Source organism: Sus scrofa, chromosome 1 (genome assembly GCF_000003025.6).
Source record: "Sus scrofa isolate TJ Tabasco breed Duroc chromosome 1, Sscrofa11.1, whole genome shotgun sequence".
Lineage (NCBI taxonomy): Eukaryota > Metazoa > Chordata > Mammalia > Artiodactyla > Suidae > Sus > Sus scrofa.
This window is the reverse complement of record NC_010443.5, coordinates 87,392,491-87,418,008: the sequence shown is the minus strand read 5'-3', so window position 1 is coordinate 87,418,008 and position 25,518 is coordinate 87,392,491. Positions and strand designations below refer to the sequence as shown.

Sequence of the window (25,518 nt, the reverse complement as noted above, 5' to 3'; positions counted from 1 at the left end):
TACTCTGGGCATCAGCCTTAGGCAAGGAAACAAAGGTCGGTTCAAGGGACCATGCTAAGTGATGGTGAGAGCATGTAAGTAATTACATATCTTTAAAATTATTTAATATGGGGCATATTTTTATGAGATAAAACTTTTACATGGCATATATACTTTTAAAAAAAACTAATCTTAAATTGTAAAAAATATGAGCCTATATTATGCAGATTTCCAGAGGTCCTAGATGGCTCCTAGATGACTGTGGAGAATTAGCCCATCAGGAAGACTTCAGTTCTGATGTCTGCTTGTCCATTTTCTTCACAGGCATCTGACTTTGCCCTCTAGGGGTTTCTTTCTTGTCCATTATCCTCCTTAAACACTTCTGAAGTGAGGCTGCGTAGCTTTCACAACCTACTTCCCAACAATATAGGTGTGCAAATTTGCAAGTTGCTTTAGAGTTAAAAAAAAAAAAATCACAGGCTTTCGCAGGTCCAATGTGTAGATCATTTTGTAATAACATCCCCTCAAAAACTTACTAGTCTTCTAGTCTTTTAGTTTTCAAGGGATAAACTAACTTCGCCAAAGATCTCATCAAAAAATTGCTTCCAGACTTAAGGGCTGACATCTTACAACCTCTGTGCTCTGCCTACAGCACCTGAAGCTACTAGAAGCCCACTGAGACTGGGGGCAAGGCAGGCAACACCCTTAATCTCATCTTCCCAGCTAGAATGTCTAACAGAGGTTACTTGAAAAAGTCTGCGGCCCTATTTTATCTCCTGCTGAAACTGACCATTCTGTAATTTCTCCTATTGGTATTACAGAATTGGTTTATGTCCTCAGCCCTGTGAGGCCCCAAATCACCAGAACCCCAAACATCTGAGATTGCCTCAGGAATAGAACCCCTCATCAGAGTTGTATTTCCCTCCATTTCTACTTGCAAACCAGCTAGTTCTAGCCTGAGCTCACCTCTTTGTTGTAGGACCTTTTAAAAGAGCTAAGAAGCCCCCAATGGATATTTATTTTTTTCCCCAGCATTTCCCCCAGAGTTATTGGCTCACTTAGCCTATAATCTGCCTATACAAATGTCAGAGGTATATTTGCCACTGTTTTGCCACAACATAAAAAAAAAAAGTGATTCCCCCCTTTACATTTAGCAGTGTCTGCATCCTTGTAACTATCAAATAAATACACCTATTTAAGTTTCTGTTATATGCAGTACTCTACTTTCACATACCAAATTTTATTAGTTAGGATATAGGCTCAGCTACATGCAGTAGAAACCTGAAATAACACACCTCTGCAAAGATAGAAGATAATTTCCTTCTCCCATTTGGCAGCAGGATAGAAGAAGGAGGGGTAAATAGTACAGCCCCTTCCTTTAAGGACATGTCTTTGGAAGTACCACATATCATTTTCCCTCAAAACTTCCAGGTGAGAACTTAACCACATGGCCATAGTTCAGTGGGAGGAATTGGGAAATGGATGGCTAGGTGCCCCACTTAAAAAAAAAAAAAAAAAAAAAAAAAAAACAGGGTTTTCCTACAGAGGGAAACAGAAGAGAAATCAGGGACAACCAGTCTCCTCTACTACTCTTCCCCAAGTCCTGCCCCCTGTTCAATGGAAGATGCCCAAACTCATTCTCCTAAGACAGAATTACCCCCATAATCCACTTCATTAAGACTGATGATGAATCCTTAGCACCTGTACAAAATCAGCTCCTCTATGTCCTGACTTTCAAGGTTCCTTAATCTACCTCCTTCAAAGCCAAGCTCAAATCTCATCTTTTTCATAAAATCTCAGGCTGCTCCAGCCTGATCCCTCCATTTTCTGCACTCACAGTGATGCAGTTTAGCATTTGATTGTTCTCTACTTCTTAGAATGAATGTTTTTTCCAAAGAGAATGATCTTGTGCTCATTACAAGAAAGTTTTATGAGCTATCATCCTTTTTTGCCACACAATATATATTAAAGTGTTAATAGTCGAGAGGGCTTAACAAAAATGATTGATGGATCAAAATCCTAAGTCATTAAACACACGAGAATCATAAGGGCAATAACTTAAAAGTGCAGTGAAGAAGCTTTATTTTTTCTGATGCCATGGTTTGATAAATATACTGTTTGAGGTTGGATTCCTCTAACAAGTACATTTCTACGTGTTCACAAAGACACTATTTTTTTAAAAAACAGGGAGTTCCCGTCGTGGCGCAGTGGTTAACGAATCTGACTAGGAACCATGAGGTTGCGGATTCGGTCCCTGCCCTTGCTCAGTGGGTTAATGATCCGGCGTTGCCGTGAGCTGTGGTGTAGGTCGCAGACGCGGCTCGGATCCCGAGTTGCTGTGGCTCTGGCGTAGGCCGGTGGCTACAGCTCCGATTCAACCCCTAGCCTGGGAACCTCCATATGCCGCGGGAGCGGCCCAAGAAATAGCAACAACAACAACAACAAAAAAGACAAAAAGACAAAAGACAAAAAAAAAAAAAAAAAAACAACAAAACAAAACATGCATTTCTTCTCTTTCCAAAACATGCATTTCTTCTCTTTCCTAATAGTTTTGTAAAAAAAAATTAACAATAAATGCTATATAATATAAATAGGGAAATAAAATTGTCTATAATCTCTATAAGAATAGATTATGCCTAGTAATACTAAAGTATATACTTCAATGAAAGACATGACTCAAACATATGTCAATGAGAATTACATGCACAGAGTTTGAATTGTCAGAAAACCATTAAAAGTATTGTCTTAAATGGCTTTAACGATCCTTCCTATTTGTATCTGACAGGACTTCATAAAGCCTGCCAGCTTTCTTCCCTCTATACTGTTCTTACGAAGACATACAGTTATGCTGATTTTATGCTTCCAGGGTTTATGGTAGACAAATGCTTGGCCTTCAGAGGGATAGTGACATATCATATCATCCACAGTCATAAAACAAAGCATATGGTATTTTATGTTTCATTTTTCTACTCTATGGGTTATAAGCATCAAAACATAAATTTTCAAGAAAAAAAGGATACATACCTACTATAAACTTGCATGTTTCAATATATTTTATGGTCTTCATATTTCTAGGTATGAGACAATAAGATATATTCTCTTGACTTTCAAATAAAATACCAAAAAAATACATTTTCCTTTTAGAATGTTAATCATTAAGTTATATCTATCCCTTCTTATCTACATCACAGAGTTATGATGAAAATAAATGGAGAAATAAATCTTAAAAAATGTCAAGCTCTTGGAAGGAATAGAATCATATAAAGGTGAAGTGCTATTTTACTTACAACTTCAAGATTTATTTTTAAATAGAAGTCACCCTACCATTGCATTGTATATATAGATATTTCTCGGAATCATTACTTTCCATATCAATAAAAATCAAACCATTGATTGCTTCACTTTTCTCTGTATGGGGTTTTTAGATCCAAAGGATTGCACTGAAATGATCTTTTCTCTGTACTGAAAAATAGTGCATTCCACTGAGAATGAATGACTGCCCACTTTTTTCAAAGGGGGAACTTATAGACATGAAGGTTATTCATGAAAAACTCAGAAAGAAATCCACTCATAATGGGAAAAAGAATTACAAAATGACAATAGATATCGCATAATACCAAGAAGAGGTACTATCCTGATAAATAGCTCCATTCCATCATTTTCCACTTATCAAACTGCTATTGCTAACTTAATATTTTCCTTATTGGCACTAGCAGTATTTGAAGCCCAGAGAAAGAACAGATCCTTCAGCAAAATGTGAATAATTATTAAATCCAAGTACATGGATCTTTGTTTAATCACTCACTTTTCTGTAGTTTTCTAAATTGTCATAATAAAAAGTTGCATTATCCCAAGGTTTTAATCCCTTCCGTTTTAACAGCTAATAGCTCCTTGTTGGCCAGAATTAGGACCAGGAAAACAGTTCGCTTTATCACTCTTACATCTTTTAAAAATGAATTGTCAAAGTAATGTCTGATTTTACCTGAATAATCCAACTAATAGAGGTCCAGACAAGGAAAAGCCCTGCCTTCATTATCTCTTACCTCTGTGCAATTTCTGTGATCTATTTGAAGAATACTTCACACGTGTTCATTTGCCCAAGCAGTCTCTGATACTCTCCAACAATATCATTTATGTCCAATTCCCAAAGGGATTTCCTGAGTACTTCAGCTTGTAGGTTCATAGATTTCTCTACAAGAATATAACATTTTTCATAGGTATTGTGTTGCTTCCTACCTTATTAAGAAAACTTTTTTTTCTTTTGATAGTCATATAGAAGAAAAAGACTGGCAAAACAGAAGTTTTATCAAGTGAGTTCCACTGGCCTCCCAAGGAGTACCCTACCCCTCAGATTAATCTTAAAAATAATTTTAAGCAACACCTAATATTTGTTCCTTATTTTCCTAGCCCGGAGCTAAGCACTGTAATTGCATCTCCTCATTTAATTCTCATAATAGTGATACTTAAATTTTCAGTACCTGGGGAGAAAATCCACCTGTTTCTCAGAGAACAGGCATTTGAGACATTACTGTGTTCTTACAAAACACAGAAATTTACAGTGGTGTCGGCCTTAGTCATCAGGTTTTATTTAAGGTGACTTTCCTGCACATTCAAAACCTTTTCATTTCCATTTCCTCTTTGAGCCCTGTGTTTCTGGGCTCCATGACTACACTCTTGTGACCAGAAGCCTGAGTCCAAAACTGCAGCCTCTGCCTCAGGAAAGGAAATTGCATAAGCCTGTGGAATCTACCTCCTTACATTTGCTTAGGCTGCATAGTCACCCTCCACAGATTTCTATTGCTTATCTTATTCACTGCGATTCTCTAACAAATCCCCTTATTAACACCTTCCACCTTGGGCTGTAGCCACTTACCTTCTATACATAGAAGCAAACACAGACTTCAGTCTCACAAGGATGTCTTCATGAAGTTTCATTGTGGTTAGTTCCTTGAATTCTTTTTTACCTCATGATTCTATAGTTTCTCCAAGGTTGATTTGGAGGAGGAAGCCAACCACCCTGGCTTGTTCATCACCTTAAGAACCAGAAACTCTGATGTTACTTATTTGTTTACTTAGCCCTACACTTATGGATAAAAATACTATTTGTATTAAATTCCAAAGTCATGATCATAGCTTATGTAATTGATAAACCCAGCATCAACTAATGTGATAGGAAGAATATCCCCTACAAGACTGTTCCACAAGATACACACGACGGAAGCTGTCAGGGGCATGATGTGCCCTTGGCCCAGAATGACTTGAAAACAACCTGAAAAGGAACAGATATCAAACTCTATCTTCTCCACCTACCTCAGGCTGTTAGAAACACATATCAGTGCTCTAAGCCACTCATGAAACTTAGTTGTAGTTTTAGGTCCTATCATGTACTTTTACAGAATAAGTATCATATAAATTTTCTGGGCCTTAATATCTAAAAGTCCTAAAGACTGAAAGAAGAAAAACACTCTTCTCCTTTGCATCAGCTGCACCTACTTCCTAAGCCTTCCAGGGCTTGCTGTCATCTGATGAGGCTCCACTTGGCCCAAGCACATTGCTAAAACAAGAGCCTATATGGTTCAAAACATTATATTTAGAATGGATGAGTGATGAAGTCTTACTGTATAACACAGGAAACTATACACAATCTCTTGGGAAAGACCATGATGGAAGGTAATATAAGAAAAGGAATGTATATATCTGTATGAGTGGGTCTCTTTGCTGTACAGAAAACATTGGCAAATCATTATAAATCAACTATAATAAAAACAATTAAGCTGCATCAGCTGTGCGCCATTAGGCCTGAGACTCCATTACTTTGGTGTGGTCAGAGTTTAATGAGCCACCTCCCTCTACCTCATTGCCATTACTCCAACCCCATCTCCTCCCCCGCCACCTGCTGCTCTGGACTTGCTGAGCTCTGCACTGCATGCACTCCTTGCCTCTCACAAGCCCTCGGCAACCACGGACCTTTTTACTGTCTCCAGTTTGGCTTATTCCCAAGGTCACATAGTTGTAATCATAAAATATATAGTCTATTCAGATTGACTTAAGAATATGCATTTAGGGAGTTCCCGTCATGGCGCAGTGGTTAACGAATCCGACTAGGAACCATGAGGTTGCGGGTTCGGTCCCTGCCCTTGCTCAGTGGGTTAACGATCCGGCGTTGCCGTGAGCTGTGGTGTAGGTTGCAGACGCGGCTCGGATCCTGTGTTGCTGTGCCTCTGGCGTAGGCCGGTGGCTACAGCTCCGATTCAACCCCTAGCCTGGGAACCTCCATATGCCGCGGGAGCGGCCCAAGAAATAGCAACAACAACAACAACAAAAGACAAAAAGACAAAAGACAAAAAAAAAAAAAAAGAATATGCATTTAGGTTTCCTCCATGTCTTTTCATGGCTTGATAGCTCTTTTCTTGTATCACTAAATAATATTCCACTTTACAGATGTACCATTAATCTATTGAAGTACCTCTTGGTTGCTTTCAGTTTTCTGAAGAAAGCTATGATAAACATGCATATACCGGCTTAAGGGTAAATACTTAGAGGAACAGTTGTTGGATCATATGGTAAGTCTATATTTAGCTTTGTAAAGAACTGCCAAAAGGTTTTCCAAAGATGCTGTACCATTTTCATCCCCACCAGCAATGAATGAGATTTTCTGTTGCTTCATATCCTCATCAGTATTTGGTGTTGTCAGTGTTTTAGATTTTACCCAGGAATCAATTTTTAAAAATTAGAACAAATGAATTTAATAAGATTGACTCAACATTGGTATAAAACAATAAATTGTGTTTATATATACTAGCAACAAATAATTGAAAATATTTTAAATACTATTAACAAAAACTTGAAATATACTTAAGAATAAATTTAATAAAAGAGATGTGAAACCTCTACACTGAAAACTAAAATCCATGCCCCAAAAGAATTTAAGGAAAACCCCCCAAAATGGAGAAATATGCCATATTTACAGCATAGCAATATTATTAAAATATGCATACTTCCCTGAATTGATCTATATATCAAATTCAGTCCCAATCAATATCCCAGGAGAATTTTTAAAAGAAATTGACAAACATTCTGAAATTTGCATGTAAATTCAAAGAATCTGGAATATTCAAAACATCTTTGAAAAAGAACAAAGTTGTGAGATTTACACTCCCTGATTCCAAAGTTTACTTTAGAGTTATAGTAGTCATTACAGTGTGTGATCTTGGCCTAAAGGTAGACAAGTAAATCAGTGGAACAGAATAGAGTTCAGCCATAAACCACATGGATATAGTCAATTAATTTCAACAGAGATACCAGGCAACTCAATGAAGAAAGAAAGGTCATTTTAATAAATGGTACTGGGACAGCTAAATTGCCACAAGAAAAAAAAAAAAAAAAAGAACTTTGGCCATCAGCTCACACCATGCTCAAAAAAGTAGGATAATATCTTTACGATTTTGAAACAAATTTTTCTCAGATCAGACCCCCAAAAAATAACTGACAAATAAATTCTATTTCATCAAAATTAAAAAATTGATATCTAAAAAACACCATTACCAAAATGGAAAGAATAAAAATAGGGGGGAAAAAATCTTTCCAAAACATACTTCTAATGCAGGACTGGTAGCAAGACTATATAAAGGATTCTATATCAATCGGGGTTTGAGCTAAGCAACAGAAGCCCTAGATGTGTGTGCATTGGTGGGGACAGGGGGAATAGAGAGAGAGAAAGAGAGAAAGATTTTATTATATGAAGTTGACCTCATGAAGTTATGGGAGACTGTCTCTGTAAAACTGCTGCCTCTGCACTAGAACCTGAGATCAGCAGATAAAGCTGCTGGGAAGGAAACTCAAGTATGAAATAAAAGAAGTCAAATGAACCTGCAAGGTTGGCTTAGAACACCAAGGATAGGCTGGAACTCTAGTCAGTCTCTCACCACCTTCAAGCTTCCAACTTAAGTGACTTGAGAGATATAAAATTTTGATGGAGCTACTGGCATAGAAAAGAAACTTACTGTCTTAGTTCTAGAGACTAGAAAGTCTGAGATCAAGGCGCTAGCAGGGTTGGCTTTTCCTGAGGCCTGAGAAACTGTCCTATGCCTTTAGCTTCCTAACTTCCTAGTTTCTGCTGATTTGTTGACAATCTTTGGCGTTCCTTGGCTTTTACTAAGTAGGTCTAATCTCTTCCTTCATGTTCACAAGGCATTCTACCTGCACGTGTCCGTCTTTGTACCCAAATTCTCTCTTTTTATGAGAACACCAGTTATGCTGGATTAGGGCCCACTCCCAAAACCTCATTTTAACTTGATTACTCCTAGAAAGAATTTATGTCCAAGTAAAGCCATATTCTGAGTTCCTAAGGGTTAGGACTCCAATTAATCTTTTTTGTGGGGTTATGATTCAACCAATAACAGAAAAGACAAACATGCACCTGGGTTAAGTTCAATGTAAGGATGATTCTGGCTGGACAAGAGGAACTACCAGCTGCTACCTCTTGACAAAAGGGTGATCAGAAGATAAGCAGTAACATGTGTGAGCTGCAGAAGCACTACCTGCCTTGTTCCAGCCTTCCGTGAATAAAAGACAATGGCTGCTGCTTCACATCTGCATTTCAAATCCCATGCAGATTTTCTCTTGGCCCACAATAACCAGAAATATACAGGGAAGGGAACCTTGGGAAAAGCAATTCCAGTTTAGGTAAGTGGATATAACCCAAATCCACAAACTCATAAACTCATACAACTCAATACAGATAGAATGTGATTTTTAAAGATGGATAAAATGTTTGAATAGAACCTTTACAAATATAAGTTATATGAATAGCCAGTGAAACACATGGAAATGAATTCCCCTTACTAGTCTTCAGGAAAATGAAAATTAAAATCATAATGAGATAACCACTGAATGACGAATATTAAAACAAAAAACTGGGAATGGCAAATGTTGATGGGATGAGTTTTTAAGTCTATTTCATCTTGAAATGCATGCAAATATTTTGTCCAGCCAATATCTTAAATTATATGATTAGAGTAATTCATGATATTAGTGTGTTTTTATATCTTACTCTCTACCAAATAAAGTGAGTACAGCAGTGCAGCAGGCAGAATACTGCTCTCCTCAAATGTCCACCGTAATCCCCAGAACCTGTGTGAATATGTTAGGTTACCTGGCAAAGGGGAATTGAGGTTGCAGAGAGAAATAACATTGCTAATCAGCTGATGTTAAAATAGAAAAATTATCCTGAATTACCCATCCAGTTAGATCCAATGTAATCACAAGGGACTTTTTTTTTTTTTTGCCTTTTGGGCTGCACTCACGGCATATAAAAGTTTCCAGACTAGGTGTGGAATCAGAGCTACAGCTGCTGGCCTACACCACAGCCACAGAAACGAGGGGTCAGAACCACATCCTCAACCTACACCACTGAGCAAGAGCAGGGATCAAACCCACATCCTCATGGATGCTAGTCGGATTCATTTCCACTGTGCCACAACCGGAATTCCCACGAGGGTCTTTAAAAGGGGAAGAAGGAGGCACAAGAGTGAGGGTAAGAGAAAGAGATATAATGACAAAAGCAGGTTTAGAGAGATGAAACATTCATAGGTTTGAAGATGCAGAAATGCAGCCACAAGCCAATGAATCTGAGAAGCCTCAGAAGCTGGAAAAGATAAGGAAATGGATTCTCCCCTAGAGTCACCTGAAAAGGACACACACAGCCCTACCATTATTCTGATTTCAGCTTCTCAAGACCTATGCTGGATTTTTGACCTACAAAATTATAAGATAATGCATTTATGTTTTGAATCCATTAAGTTTGTGGTAATTTGTGATAGCAGCCATAGAAAACTTACATAAGTAGATACCATTATTCTCATTTTACATACAATAAAGCAGAGAAATCAAGTGTGAGGCTATCACTAGCTAGTGACAGAGTCCAGACTGGACCTTATGTCTTATGGCTTGGCTTCAGGGTTCCTTCCACAGTGCCAGCCAGCCTTCTCTCTGTGTGAGATTAATGTCAACACAAGACCCAAAGAAATTAAAGTGAGACTCAGACTTGTAACAAGTTGTGTGTTTTCGATTAGGAAGTCCTACATATTTTCACTCTCAAAACTGCACGGATTTGAAATGAAAAAATATAACACAACAGTATTTTAATTAGTCTTGCTTTGTCCAAAGATATATCAGTGACATAACCTGCAGAGTGAAACCAAAAATGTCAGTGTTAAGTATTTAATCCAAGACCTACAAGACACTAGAACTAACCACACAGATCGAAAAAATATTAAACAATTCTAAAAAATTTATGTAAATGAGCCTCCCCTAGCTTAGTGCCAGGGGTCTCAGTTTTTAAGAAATCAAATAAATGACCCTGACCTTTTTCAGGAATTTAAAAATGATTTAAAGAAGTAAATTGTTCTATTTGACAGTTGGTCAATTGTCAGAGTTAATACAGCCCTTAGAGAAACTGTCTTAACACATTAAATTATGAAGTAATATAGAATGTACCCCAGGGCTTCTTCTTATTCTTGACAGATTAAATAACTAGTTTAGAGGTAAATTAATATTCAGGAGAACATGGTAACTCTACATTTCCCGACTCCACGGGGCATCACTCACATGAAAGACGTGAGTGGTGACCCCTAGAATTGACCATTACAGTGTCCCTGACAGTGCAAGGATTTAAAAAGAATTTTTAGGAGTTCCTACTGTGGCACAGTGGAAACAAATTCGACTAGGAACCATGAGGTTGGGGGTTCGATCCCTGGCTTCACTCAGTGGGTTAAGGATCCACTGTTGCCATGAGCTGTGGTATAGGTTGCAGACACAGCTTGGATCTTGTGTTGCTGTGGCTGTGGTGTAGGCTGGCAGCTGTAGCTCCAATTTGACCCCTAGCCTGGGAACTTCCATATGCCACGAGTGTGGCCCTAAAAAGCAAAAAAGAAAAATAAATAAATAATTAAATAAAGATAAAAATTATTTTTAGGACTGTATACTATTCTGCCTGTCATACTCATAAACTCTGTCCTTGTCCAAAGATGGGAAAGGTAATCGTTAAGCACTGCAATTGATGGAAGAAGGGCAAGTCAGCATGAAATTCTACCTCAAATATATTCCTTTGAATTTAGGCTTTTTTCCTAACCCCAAACATCTCTTATTACTTTTACTATTATTAACACACAAACACTACCCATTTGTGGTAGAAAAATTTTAAAACACAAAGGAAAAAATCCATAATTCTATCAATTTAAGAGGACTTTTCGAGGCTTCTTTAGATCATATACACAAAATCACCCACACTGGATCCTTACCTTAGGAGGTGTGGCTCCTGTGGTCACTGAGTAATGAAGACTAGAAGATGCTATACATAGAGGCCTCAGAAGGCAGGACATGACAGCACCACCAGCCTCACATGATGTAGTTTTTGACCATGACATACATGTATCTCCAGAAACCACTTCCCACAGGATAGTATCTCCCAATCTTCCCAAGTTTGCCCACACTACCCTCACCACTATATCTCTGTGATTTATATTACATGACAGGGGTAGGATCTTTATCAAAGAAATGAAGCAAGTCAGAAAACTTTATCCCCAATTTGAAGATGCTTGTGTTTGAACATCACCTCTGTTTTCTTCTGAGCACTGATGTTTAGCATCTTTCCCAAAACACTAAAGCCAGGCTTTAATGACAACTCAATACCTAGAAGACAGCAGGGATTCTGCCCCATGACCAGGACCAGTACAATGGATATAAACAAATATTAAATAAAGACCACATATTGATTTGGAGAAGATAAAAAGTCTTCTTAAACAATAAGAAAAGGTAGGATTTCACTGGGTGGTCCAGTGATAGAGAAATGATATCACAATTCTGTATGACAAAGACCTTAAAAAATATTTAAATCTGAAAATTCATGAAGAAATGGAGGAAGACAGAAAAATCCCCCAATCAGAGCTGATTATTGTTTTTTTAACATCATAAAATATATTTTGTTAAAAGCTCAAGAACTAAAATATATAATGACTATTTTTCCATGTTAATATAATTCTCCAACATGAGTATTAATAGTCTAATCCATAGGTAGCCTACAACTTATTCAGCCAGTCCCGCCACTGAATACTTAAAGCTTTCCCAGTTTTCGCTATTATAGGCAGAACTGCAATAAGCACAACTATATGTAAGTCTTCACATACCCTCATTATTTTATGAATTTCTGAGCTAAGGAGTATATGCACATTGTAAGAGTTGCATTACATACTGCATATATTATTTTATATTTCATACTGACCTCCCCAAATCAGTATATTCCTTCCAGTATTGTATGAGAATATTTGCCTCCCCACAACTTTCCCATAATAAGCTATTATGCTAATTCTGAATTTTTAGCTAATTTGTTAAGTATAGGATGGTATCCCCTTATTTTGTCCACAGATCATAGTTTGCCAACTCCTGGTCTAATGGATTCAGAGATGCACCTGCAGAAGAAAAACTACTAGGCTGTGAAGATGCAAGCTATGAGACAATGAAGCACTAAGGATTTAGAAGAGGGTGGAGCTACCACAGGAACATAGGGCCTGTCAGAAGGTAAGAAACCTGCCAGAGGGTAACAGACCCCACCTGGTCTGCACAAATGTCCCAGCCAGGTAGGAAGATAGCTACCTGAAGATGTGGCTGCAGCTGCCACATCCACTAGACAACAGGCAGGAGCTGGTTCTTGAGGGCCCCTAAAGTTAGCCCCACTGGCCATCTGTACACTGAGCCACTGACCTTCCCGATGATTACAATGGAGTGAGGGCTGAGCCTGGAAAGGTAGTACCTTCTTGTCACCACCTCCTCAACAGGGTCCTTCCAGCACTCTGTATTTACAGACCAACATCAAGACAGCTGCCAAAGGAGAAATGTTTACAGGGCACAGAATGGTAGACTGAGCCTAAGAGACAGTATACTTAAAACTGGTGTGTAGGTATTATATTTCTGAGTGAATCAACTTGATTCAAAGGTAAAGCTTTAAAAACACATGTCCTTTTAATCTAAATATTAATAGTCTTAGCAGGACTTTTGATAGACTATTAGATTTACTAGTAAGTGCCCAGATTACCAATTGTGGTAAATTGATTGTACAAATGATCTCAATTCTTTACTCCTCCCTTTATCTACATCTTTTACCATGTGTCTTTGCAGGTTTGCTCCCTAAAATGGCAGAATCCATTTCCTTATCACTTGAATCTAGGCTGGTCTTGCAACTTGCTTAAGCCAATGGCATATTAACAGATGTGACTCAAGCCCTCCGCCTCTTGCCCTCTGCCACTGCCATGAAAACATGTCCACACTGGCCTACTAGAGGACATTAGACACATGGAATGAAGCCAGGCCAGCTGATAGGATAAGAATGTCTGTAATGTGAGAAAAAGGAACGCATGTGTGTATGTGTGACAAGGTCAACTTGCTGTACAGGAGAAAACTGACAGAACACTGTAAACCAGCTATACTGGAAAAAATAAAAATCATTAAAAAAAAAAAAGAAGAATATCTGTACCAACCAATAGCCTACAGATGTCTTGTCATGGGAGCAAGACCAACCAAGAACAACAGAGTTGCCTGGCTGTCCTGTGTAGCTGGCCACAGACACATGAGCAAGCCTTGGAAAGCCCAGCCTAGGCAGGGAACACCACAGATTTATACATTAAATACATGCTAATTGTTGCAAAATACTGGGGATTTTTGTTTGTTTGTTTGTTTGTTGTATAAGCATTATGGTGATGACAAATAACTGATATTCTGCCTTTCTATATATTAACAGCAGAGATCAACATGAGTTGTACATCCAATAAGTATATGGATAGTTGACATTTCACTACAAATTTTAATATCAGTCCTATTGTCCCACATTAAAAACATCCAACCTCTGCTTTAAAGTGATGAGCAGGTGTATTTTAAGGCAGGGTGAAAGTTTTTGCAGGAGCCATCTTTGGAGTTGCTAGGCATGAGAGTGAGTAAACTGCTATAGGCTCTATTGCAGATAAAAGAACCCAGTGTCCGGGTTAAAGGTGGGCTTCCTTTCCTCCTTAGTCACCCCCAGTTGACAACCCCTTGGCATATACATACAGACACCCAAACTCACCTTCTCAATCTGAAAACATCACCCTAACATAAAACCCATGTAAAACAGTGAATATAAAAACTTGTTTTCTTCAACCCATTCCTACTAGGCCATTTGAGGAGTCTCCCTTCAATAGGGTACCTCTTTCCACAGGTACTCAAGATCCTCAAGCCCACTTTGCAGCCTCCTGTGGCCTCCCACCCTCCATCCCTTTCCTGGTCCTAGTTTCTCTCCATATTTCAATATATCAGACCTGCTCTCAGCTGTAAGCATCTATAGAATTCATACCCATGGAGGTTACAGTGACTGTTATCACATCAGTGACTGGATCTTACCAGGAAGAGGATATAAGTGTACAAGATGGAATGACAGACAACAGTAGTGAAATAGGGAGGAAGATGAGTAAACACCTGGAGGATTAGGATACTTCCCTGGCATCCTGGGCAAACACAGCCAGAGGAAGAGCTGGCTTCAAGAGCATGAGACCTATTCAGTCACACAGACCCTACCCTTAGGAGAGGCCCAGGCTTGGTGTAATGCTCTGCTCTAATTCTTCCAATGAGCTCTGCCTTTTTTTTTTTTTTTTTTTTTTTTTTGCATTTTAGGGCCACACTAGTGGCATATGGAGGTTCCCAGGCTAGGGGTCAAATTGGAGCTACAGCTGCCGGCCTACACCACAGCCACAGCAACATGGGATCTGAGACCTGTCTGCGACCTACACCACAGCTCATGGGAGAGAGAGAGGCCAGGGATCGAACCTGCATCCTCATGGATACTAGTTGGATTCATTACCACTGCACTCAATGGGAACTCCGAGTTCTGCATTTTTATTTTTCACAAGACCTGCACGTTATGTAGCTGGATACATCATGAGGTAACAGGCTGGTCTGCTCCTCATCAGATATGTTCCATCTTGTATAGGATTTATGTATGGAAATCATTTCATGTACAGTCTTCCAGGTGCTAGTGATCCAATAAGCCACTAAAGTCTAATTCTCTGGTAATTTAAACCTCAATTTTTTCTGCTTCTCCATAATCGGCTATATAATAGTATGTACACTCTTTTAAAAAGGCTCAAAATGGAATATTGGTAAAGGTCTGAAAATGGTCTTTGATAGGATAGCTTTGATCTCCTCCCAAATAGAAGACATTTACCATTAATACTACAGCACTATGCTAGTTGTATGGTAGGGACTGCTGTATAAATCCTTATCTTTCTTGCCTTATTTTCACATTCTTTTCTATGGCAGAGAAGATGCAGATTTAAAATGCGGTTTTACCCTACTGCTAATTGTGTACTATTTATTAAAACTACATTGTATATAAGGTATGTAAAGAACACATAAAAATGGCCTTTTGCTGGAGTTCCCCTTGTGGCTCAGCAGGTTAAGAACCCAACTAGTATCCATGAGGACACAGGTTCAATCCCTGGCCTTGCTGCAAGCTACAGTGTAGGTTGCAGATGCAGCTTGGATCCCACATTGCTGTGGTTGTGGCGCACGCCTCAGCTGAAGCTCTGATTCAACCCCTAGGCCAGGAACTTCCATATGCTGCAAGTGTGGCCATAAATAGAAAGAAAAAAAAAAGAGGCCTCTTGCTAAAATAGCTTTTTCCAATTATAGACATATCTCAGAGATATCACAGGTTTGGTTCCATACCACTACAATAAAGGTAGTCATACAAATTTTTTGATTTCCCAGTGCATGTAAAAGTCATGAATACACCCATTAAAGTTTTATCATGTAATTACAGCAACTCAGTCACATCTTTAGGCTCCACTTATAATTCTAGTTCTCTCATTATTTCCACCACGTCTGTAGTTACTTCCTCCACTGAAAGCTTAAAGCCCTCAAAGTCATCCATGAGAATTGGAATCAGCTTCTTTCAAACTACTATTAAAGTTGATATTTTGACCTCTTCCCATGAATCAGGAATGTTCTTCATGGCATTTAGAATGGTGAATCCTTTCCAAGCTTTCAATTTAGTTTACCTGGATCCATCAGAGGAAACACTATCTATGGCAGCTATATCACAAAATATATTTCTTAAATAATAAGATCTGAAAGGCATAATCACTCCCTGATCCATGGGTCATTAATTATTAGCAAGCATGAAGAAAAACATTAATTTCATTGCACATCTCCTTCAGTACTCTTGGGTCACCATATGCATTGTCAATGAGCAGTATATTTTGAAAGGAATCTTTTTTTCTGAGCAGTAGGTCTCAACAATGAGCTTAAAATATTCAATAAACCATGTTATAAACAGATATGCTGTCATCTAGGCTTTGTTGTCCCACTTAGAAAGCACAGACAGAGTATATTTAGGATAATTCCTAAGGGCTCTAGGACATTTGGAATGGTTAATGAGCACTGGCTTCAACTTAAAGTCACCAACTGCATTTGACTCTAATAACTAATTAAACTTAAAAGCCTTTGAACAGCAAAAGAAGCCATAAATAAAACAAAATGACAATCCATGGGATGGGAGAAAATATTTGCAAATGATGCAAATGACAAGGGATTAATTTCCAAAATATACAAACAGATCATACAGCTCAATATCAAAAAAAAACCCAACCCAATTAAAAAATGAAGGGATGATCTAAAGAGACATTTCTCCAAAGAAGACAGACAGATGGCCAATAGGCAAATTAAAATATTCTCAACATCACTAATTATTAAAGAAATGAAAATCAAAATCATAATGAGGTATCACCTCACACTGCTCAGAATGGCCAGCATCAAAAAATCTAAAAACAATAAATGGTGGAAAGGGTATAGAGAAAAAGGAACCCTCCTACACTGTTGGTGGAAATGTAAATTGGTATGGCCACTATGGAAAAGAGTACGGAAATTCCTTAAAAAATTAAAAAGAGGAATTCCCTGGTGGCTCAGTGGGTTAAGGATCTGGCATTGTCCCTGCTGTGGCACAGATTTGATCTTTGGGCCTGGAAATTCTGCATGCCACAGCCACAGCACCCCCAACCACCCCTGGGAAAAAAAAAAAAAAACACACTAAAAATAGAGTTTCCTTATGATCTCGCAGTCCTACTCCTGGGCATACATCTAGACAAAATCCTAATTCAAAAAATACATGCACCTCAATGTTCATAGATGCAGTATTTACAATAGCCAAGATATGAAAGCAACCTAAATGTCCATCGGGATGCTATTCAGCCATCAAAAACAATGAAATAATGCCATTTGCAGCAACATGGATGGAACTAGAGACTCTCATACTAAGTGAAGTAAGTCAAACAGAAAAAGACAAATATCATTATATCAATTTTTGGGTTTTTTTTTTTTTTTTTTTTTTTTTTTGGCTTTTCTAGGGCTGCGCTCACAGCATATCGAGGCTCCCAGGCTAGGGGTCTAATCAGAGCTATAGCGGCAGGCCTACGCCAGAGCCACTGCAACACAGCACCTGAGCCTTATCTGTGACATACACCACAACTCATGGCAATGCCAGACCCTTAACCCACTGAGAGAGGCCAGAGATCTAACCTACAAACTCATGGCTCCTAGTCGGATTCATTTCCACTATGCCACTACAGGAACTCCCCATGATATCACTTATATGTGGGCTCTAATAAAAATGATACAAAAGAACCAGAGTTTCCGTCGTGGCGCAGTGGTTAATGAATCTGACCAGGAACCATGACGTTGCGGGTTTGATCCCTGGCCTTGCTCAGTGGGTTAAGGATCTGGCGTTGCTGTGAGCTGTGGTGAAGGTTGCAGCTCGGATCCCGCGTTGCTGTGGCTCTGGTGTAGGCTGGTGGCTGCAGCTCCGATTCAACCCCTAGCTTGGGGACCTCCAAATGCTGTGGGAGCAGCCCTAGAAAAGGCAAAAAGACAAAAAAAATTAAAAAAAAAAAGATACAAAAGAACTTATTTAAACAGACTCACAAACATAGAAAACAAACTTATGGTTACCGAAGAGGAAAGGGGAGGTGGGGGATACACTTAGAATTTGGAACTAACAGATACAGACTACTATATGAAATAGATAAACTACAAGGACCTACTGTATAACACAGTATAACACTGTATTCAATATCTTGTTGTAACTCATAATGGAAAATAATCTGAAAAAGGATATAAACAACTTTGCTATGTACCTGAAACATATTAAATTTACTATACTTCAATTAAATTTTTTTAAAAAAAGAAAACAGAAAAAAAAAAAAAGAGCATTGGCTTCAACTTAAACTTATCAGCTGTATTAGCACCTAACAAAAGAGTCAGCTTGTTCTTTGAAGCTTTGAAGCCAGACATTGACTTCTCCTCTCTAGCTATGAAAGTCCTAGATGGCATCTTCTTCCAACAAAAGCCTATCTCATCTATAATGAAAATCTGTTTTTTAGTGTAGGTACATTCATGAATTATCTTATCTAGATCTTCTGGATAACTTGCTATAGCTTCTACATTAGCACTTGCTATGTCATCTTGCACTTTTATGTCATGGAGACAGCTTCTTTCCTTAAACTTCAAGAACCAAGTTCTGCTAGCTTCAAACTTTTCTTCTCTAGCTTCTTATTCTCTCAGCCTTCATAGAACTTAAAAATATTGGGGCCTGCTCTGGATTAAGTTTTGGCCTAAGGGAGTGTTGTCACTAGTTAGATCTTCTATCCAGACCACTCAAATGTTATCTGTAACAGCAATAATGCTATTTTGCTTTCTTATCATTTATGTGTTCACTGAAGCAGCACTTTTAATTTCCCTTAAGAACTTTTCCTTTGTGTTCACCGCTTGGCTAACTCTTTGACACAAGAGGCCTAGTTTTCAGCCTATTCTGTCTATCGACATGTCCTCCCTAAGCTTAATCATTTCTAACTTTTTATTTAAAGTGAGAAGAGTGCAACTCTTCTTTTCACTTGAACACATTTTTAATATTTTATTTATATTAAAAAAAAGTTTAGGGCTGCACCTGTAGCATATGGAATTTCCCTGGATAGGGGTTGAATCAGAGCTGCAGCTGCCAGGCTATATCACAGCCACAGCAATGGAGGATTCAAGCCATGTCTGCAACCTATGCCACAGCTTGTGGCAACACTGGATCCTTAACCCACTGAGCAAGGCCAACAACGGAACCCACATCCTCACAAACACTATGTTGGGTTCTTAACCCACTGAGCCACTTGAACTCCCACTTGAGTTCTTAGAGGCCATTGTAGATTTATAAATTGGCCTAACTTCAATATTGTGCATCTCAGGGAACTGCGAGACCCAAGGAGAGAGAGAGGGAGAGAGGGGTCAGTGGAGCAGTCGGGACTCACACATTTATCAATAGTTCACCATCTTATATGGGCACAGTTCATGGCATCAAAAATAATTACAATAACAGCAAATATCACTAACACAGATTACCATAACAAATAAAATAATAATGAAAAAGTTTGAAATGTTGTGATAATCACCAAATGTGACAGAGAGACACAAAGTGAGCAAATGCTGTTGGAAAATGTGTGCCAATACACTTGCTCAATGCAAGGTGCCACAACTTTCAGTTTTAAGAAACATAATGTCTGTGAAGTGCAATAAAGCAAAGCACAAGAAAACCATATCTGCCTGTATCTCTCAGTATAATATTTTTGTAACTCTTCCAGAGGCTATAAAGCCCAAGGAAGTGTCATTATTTCTGGTAGGCTACAATGAATTTGCTCATTGAGTTTTTCCACTGTCTTTCCAATTTTTTTTTTCCTTAGGGACAATTCCCCCATAGTCCATTCACATTATACCAGTATAAGGAAGAAAAAACCTAAAAGCCCTTGGATTTGCTTCCTCCTACATACAAATGGATGAGGCTTACTGCCTGCTTATATAATAAAATGACAGAAAAACTCCTATCCTCCTCAAAATATTTCCACCACTAACCTGCTAAAGAATCTAAAATTCCAACTTCTAGGGTCATATCTTTGTATTACAAATTATCATCATATTGAAGTTAAAGTAAAATTAATACCTGGAAGAGGAAATATCATCTATATAATATTGAGCAGGAAATAGTTAAGTATAAATATCTCCTCTATTCTTTGCTGGGTTTCCATTAGGTAATCAGAAGATGTCAATGATGTTAGGGGGATATAGTCTTGCTACAAGTTGAAGGATCACATACTTATTTTTTATTTATTTATTTTTTTGTCTTTTGTCTTTTTAGGGCCACACTTATGGCATATGGGGTCCAATCGGAGCTGTAGATGCCAGTCTATGCCTTAACCCACTAAGCAAGGCCAGGGATAGAACCTGCATCCTCATGGATATTAGTTTGTTAACCACTGAGCCATGACAGGAACTCCATATATTTAATTTATATGCCAAACAGGAAATGACTATTTCAACCAAGAGGGCTTTAAATAATCTTCCCATTGATGCAGCCTCTACAAGGCCTAATTGTAGCAGACAATGCAGATGATGATAGAACACAGAACATGCAGCCACAAGTGAGAGAAGGAAAGATCAAGATAGAGATACTGTTTCTGAGTCCAAGCTTATACTGTTTGCCATATAACAGACCAAAAAATTAAAAGAAGAGGTGTTGGGACAAGAAATAGCAACTTTCTTCAGAAAGCCAGCAGACAAAGATGATGGTAGACTAGTGTCCCAAAGAACCATCTTACCCAAGTTAGAATTCAGGCTTCTTTTATACTAAGAGGGGGAAGGGGGGAGGCTGTTTGTTGCAAACATCTTGGTGCCAGCCAGATCCCAAAGGGGATGTGATAATCCTTTGTTCTTGCAACTGTCCATTAGGTCTGATCATAATGTTCTTATAAACTTCCAACAAGACAAATGTTATTCTCTGTTAGAAGTGTTATACCTTTAAAGGTCAATCTGAGAGGTAGAGCCCTGAGAATGGGCTTTGCTGTATATTTCAGGCTCTAGGCAACACTCTTTTACAAAGGTGCAGAGCTACCATGACTAAGCATAGGCAATAGAACACGAAGGTTAGAGCTCAAGAAATAGATCCAATACGAAGTCAGGTTTGTTCTCTGTTATGATCACAGTGCTACAGAGAAAACTGAAGGGCCAAGGAAGTCGTAAAATCTATTTGTTCATTGACAGGGAATTTAACTGCCTGAAATTCTCAGACCACATCAAAAAAAAAAAAAAAAAGCCTTTTTTTTTTTTAGCATGACATTGATCATTAACAGAGTCATAGTCTGAGGGCTGACTGCAAATAGTATGGAATCTAAAATGAGAAAATCAAAATTCAGTGCGAACATTACAGAGCAAACAATTTTGGTGCACACAGAGGATACCAGAATAACCGAGACAACACATTGTGTAACTGATCAGGACGATATGGGGCCTTCCTGGTATAGACCCCTGTTTTAGCTCCTCTCTGAAGTACAGAGATAACAGTATCTGATGCGCATTTCCTGAGTTGTTTTACAGATGATAAAACACCCACCAAATGGAAGACCTTAACCATTAGATGACTGTGAGCACATGGATCCCAGGCCTACTGGAGCCTGAGGATTGATAAGGTGACAGTGCCTTGTTACCTCAATATGAACCAGTCAGAGAACTGCTCACAAGCTGACCGCACACCCTGCCACTCCTCTCCCTCACCTGGCCCTTAAAAATGCTTTGCTGAAAATCATCCAGGAGTTTGGGCTTTTTGAGCATTAGCTTCCCAGACTCCTTGTCTGGTGCCTTGCAATAAACACTGCACTGCACTTCCCTTCACCACAACCCAGTGTCAGTAGAGTGACTGGCTTTACTACCTGAGGGTGAGTGGACCCAAATTTTGTTCTGTAACATGTAGACAACAGATCAGAGCAAAGACTGTTCCTTGGATCACATCTATCTAGGTGAACCAAAAGATAACATCACAATTGAATAATATTTGTTTTTTTAATTAATGCATATAAAATGAGCTCAAATTGATGTTTATCACTGATTCCAGAGAGAGATGAAATGTAAAACAACAAACTTTGGTTGTCTTCATAAAGTTCTTAATTTATAAATCCCAATAAATCTTTAATATTAAAACATCAGCATAAAGACAGGCTTGCTTACCACTGGAAGTCATTCCAAGAGAGAACAAGAAACGCAAATGCAAACCCCATCTCCATCTACAATGTGAGATTTCAGCACATCTACAATGTGCCAAGTTCAGCACAAGGTAAATTGGAATATGGGAAGCTTTCAAGAAAGGACTTTTATGTCTGCAAATTTCAGGCAGTTGAAAAATCTCAGTAGGTCAAAGTTGATGGCACACCCAGAGAAGAGCAAGAGATAATGGGATAGCTGAGGACTCACATCCTTCTACAAAGCAGCCTCATGGTAAGGCAGGGTGGAAGACACCTCTGAATTGTCTGCACTGGGAGCACATGTGAAGTGCTATGGCTCTGTCGGCTGAAGTAAAATCAAGGTTAATAGAAGGTATACACACTCAAACCTGTTTTATAAGGAAATTAAGTAGAACTTCCTGGTCTGGGGAAAATTCTGTATCTCAAAAAGTGGCACAACCATCTACTCATTTGCCCAAGTCAAAAACATGGCCTCTTCTTACTTTCTACATTTTCCTTACTTCACAAAATAATAAACACTATCTCCTACCAATCTGCCTCTTTAACACCATCATTTTAGTCCCCAGTCCTCCATTCCCCACTTCCCCAACTCATTTCAGTACTTCATTATTTTTGCTAGGGATGATTGCGATTAATGGTTCCCCAGCCTCTCATCTCACCCTTTTCCAATTTATCCAGTCCACTGCTTTCAGAGTCCTGCACAAGCCACACAAAGATAATCAGTTTCCTTGCTAGACAAACACACTTCAATTTATCCAGAAACTTTCACATAGACTGATCACCCATATTCTGCAACAATTGACTTTAATATGTTCTTTCCTCAAAAAAAAAAAATCTTTTTTCAAAACTATAAAAAAAATCCCAGTTCTGATATTATGAGAACAACGAATAAAGTCAACCACAATTTCCCCAGGCATCCATGGTGAGAAAGTTGTGGTGATATGACACCCTACATGTCACAAAGCAAAAGATACTTGCTTTCAAGCTTGCAATGGCTGTGATTGGAGCATCTGACCAATCCTTACATGTCCTCCATGAGAACCTCTCTTTTCCTACAGAAAGGAATAAGCCACTCAGCCATGTTCATACTATTTGACTTTGGGTTGATCATTTTCTCCAGAGAAACTATTGCCTTTGTTTGGAAACCTGCGTAAGCTGGGACAATAAGTTTCTCTCCTAGGAGTTTGATTTTGGCATTGAAAGATGATTGATGGTTGTCAGTCTCCCCTGGGCACTTAACTAGGACTACAGAAGAGAGAAAAGATAGGGTAGATACACAAAGATGAGCAGAAGCAGAAGACTGGGCTGGGAGAAACAAAGGCAATCTCTTTCTCCCCCTTTCTCTTCTGGATCCAGTCTCCATAGGCTGGAAAAATTTCCAGCTTTTGGATTTAAGACATAGCCTGACTTGTTGAAATATGTCCTTTACCTGAAGTGAATTTCCAATACTAATAAATAAAAGATTATAGAGTAAATCAAAGCTAAATTCATCTAGTTATATACCTCAAAAAAATCCACTTAAATATAGACTATTTTTCATGAATACTTAGAGGTTTTTTTCACTTCTATTAATAATATTAACCAAAGAATAAAGCTCATAGCCTGTAAAGATAACCTGAACAGTCCAAAATATTGAATCCCGAAATGAAAATGCCAGCCACACTGCTTTAGAACAGAGCTCCCAACATTTTCCAAGTCATACTTCACATAGAAAACGGTACTGGTCATATGACAAACTGCAGTAAATGGAATGTATGAGGCCAAGGCCTGGAACCAGCCTGGCTTCCGAAAGATTGAGAGACTCAGTGTCTTATACCCACATTCAGTCGTGGCACACTGGTATATCCCAGCACCCCAGTTAGGGAGCTCTTAATAAGTATACCTTGCATAATTAGAAACTGTATTCTTGTCTTCAAAGAGCTTAAGATTTTACTACAGGTATAGTACCAGACCCTGAAGGAATTTAAAAATAGGATAAGGAAATTTCTGAGTGAGACCACTGAGGGAAAGCTTACGGATTTAAAAATGTCACTAACTGGAGTTCCTGCTGTGGTGCAGCAGAAACAAATCTGACTAGTACCCATGAGAATGAAGGTTTGATCCCTAGCCTCACTCAGTGGTTTAAGGATCTGGCATTGCTGTGAGCTGTGGTGTTGGTCGCAGGCATAGCTCAGATCCCACATTGCTGTGGCTGTGGTGTAAGCCAGCAACTGCAGCTCCACTTTGACCCCTAGCCTGGGAACTTTCATGTGCTGAGGGTGCAGACTTAAAAAAAAAAAAAAAAAAAGGCACTAACTTCAGCTCTAACAAATACAGGATAGTGAGAGGTGGGAGGTTCAGAGCCCTTGAAAAGGATCAAAGTTTAATTAAACAGAATAGAATGACCACACTCAGTACTCTTCTCTGCCTCCTGAGACAATTCCAAAAAGAGAGCAAAGGAATATAAAGGGCAAACAGCACAAGGAGCAGGAGAACAGCAGGAGATTCATCAATAGATGAGAGTTTTAACAAATGCATTGCAGGTAGAAAGCACATGAAGCATGGTAATTGATCTAACAGGGAAAGAGAAGATTCTAAGGCCTGCAGAAATGGCTTTTGAGGAGAGCTGAGTGAGTGAATTCATCTGTAGAAACTCCAGAGACACAAAAGACTTGAAGATACTTGACACTCAGAAGTATCAGAAAGTAGAAGGAATACAGAGGCTGAATACAGATGCCAGTTGGGTTCATATACCAGTCCCCTCCATCATCTTGCTGAACCAGGCAAACATGCTATTCCCACTGCCACCACATCTCTCCCCTAGACAGGAGAGCAGAGGTTAAATCTCTGGAAAAAGGCTGTAGACTTGGAGAATTCAAATGAGAGGACAGGGGTGTGACCTCACCCCCAGCCCCACACTGAGTCATCTTCTTCTAGCCCCCTCCAGAACAAGCAGCCTAGTATTTCCCAACTACCAGACTGGAAACAGTAAACAACAAAGGACAAAGCTGCAAAAGGAGGTCCTACAATGACAGGAAACCAGCAGGTCAAGGAAACAACTGATCTGGATAGAGAATGTAATATGGAAGGATCTGGGAAGGAAGTCTAAAAGTTCATGAAATTGATAGACTATCAGAAATGCCTCAAACGTGGAAATTAATATTGATAAGCATTTGATGGAGCCCTGAAAAATTTATGGTGGGTACATTGGAAACTAATGCAAGTGGGGAAAAAAGGAAATTATTATCTACAAAGAAAAAAGCTTTATGAAAGAGTCATAGAATACCAAATTGCTTGTAGTAAACAATATTTTCAGCCAGTAAGAAAGAAATAAAAAACTGAATATAGACTTATCTCCCAAATCATTATATAATTATATCAGAAAAATAAAGGACAGCAAAATAAAGTGTGTGTGTGGGGGGGGTGTAAGATA

The 25,518-nt window shown here is 38.7% G+C and overlaps 1 long non-coding RNA gene across 2 annotated transcripts in view; it reads right to left on the bottom strand.

Annotated features, from left to right (window-relative positions):
* Positions 1-25,518, bottom strand: part of LOC106508944 — a 165,727-nt gene that overhangs the window by 78,092 nt on the left and 62,117 nt on the right. Inside the window, exons 3-5 of one of the 2 annotated variants that reach the window (XR_001306104.2) lie at positions 4,853-5,012; positions 4,023-4,170; positions 2,518-3,050 (exon numbers count right to left, since the gene is read on the bottom strand). This is a non-coding gene — a long non-coding RNA (uncharacterized LOC106508944). Of the gene's footprint in view, positions 1-2,517; positions 3,051-4,022; positions 4,171-4,852; positions 5,013-25,518 lie in introns of those variants that run through there. The other variant, XR_002344085.1, reaches the window with a different exon arrangement.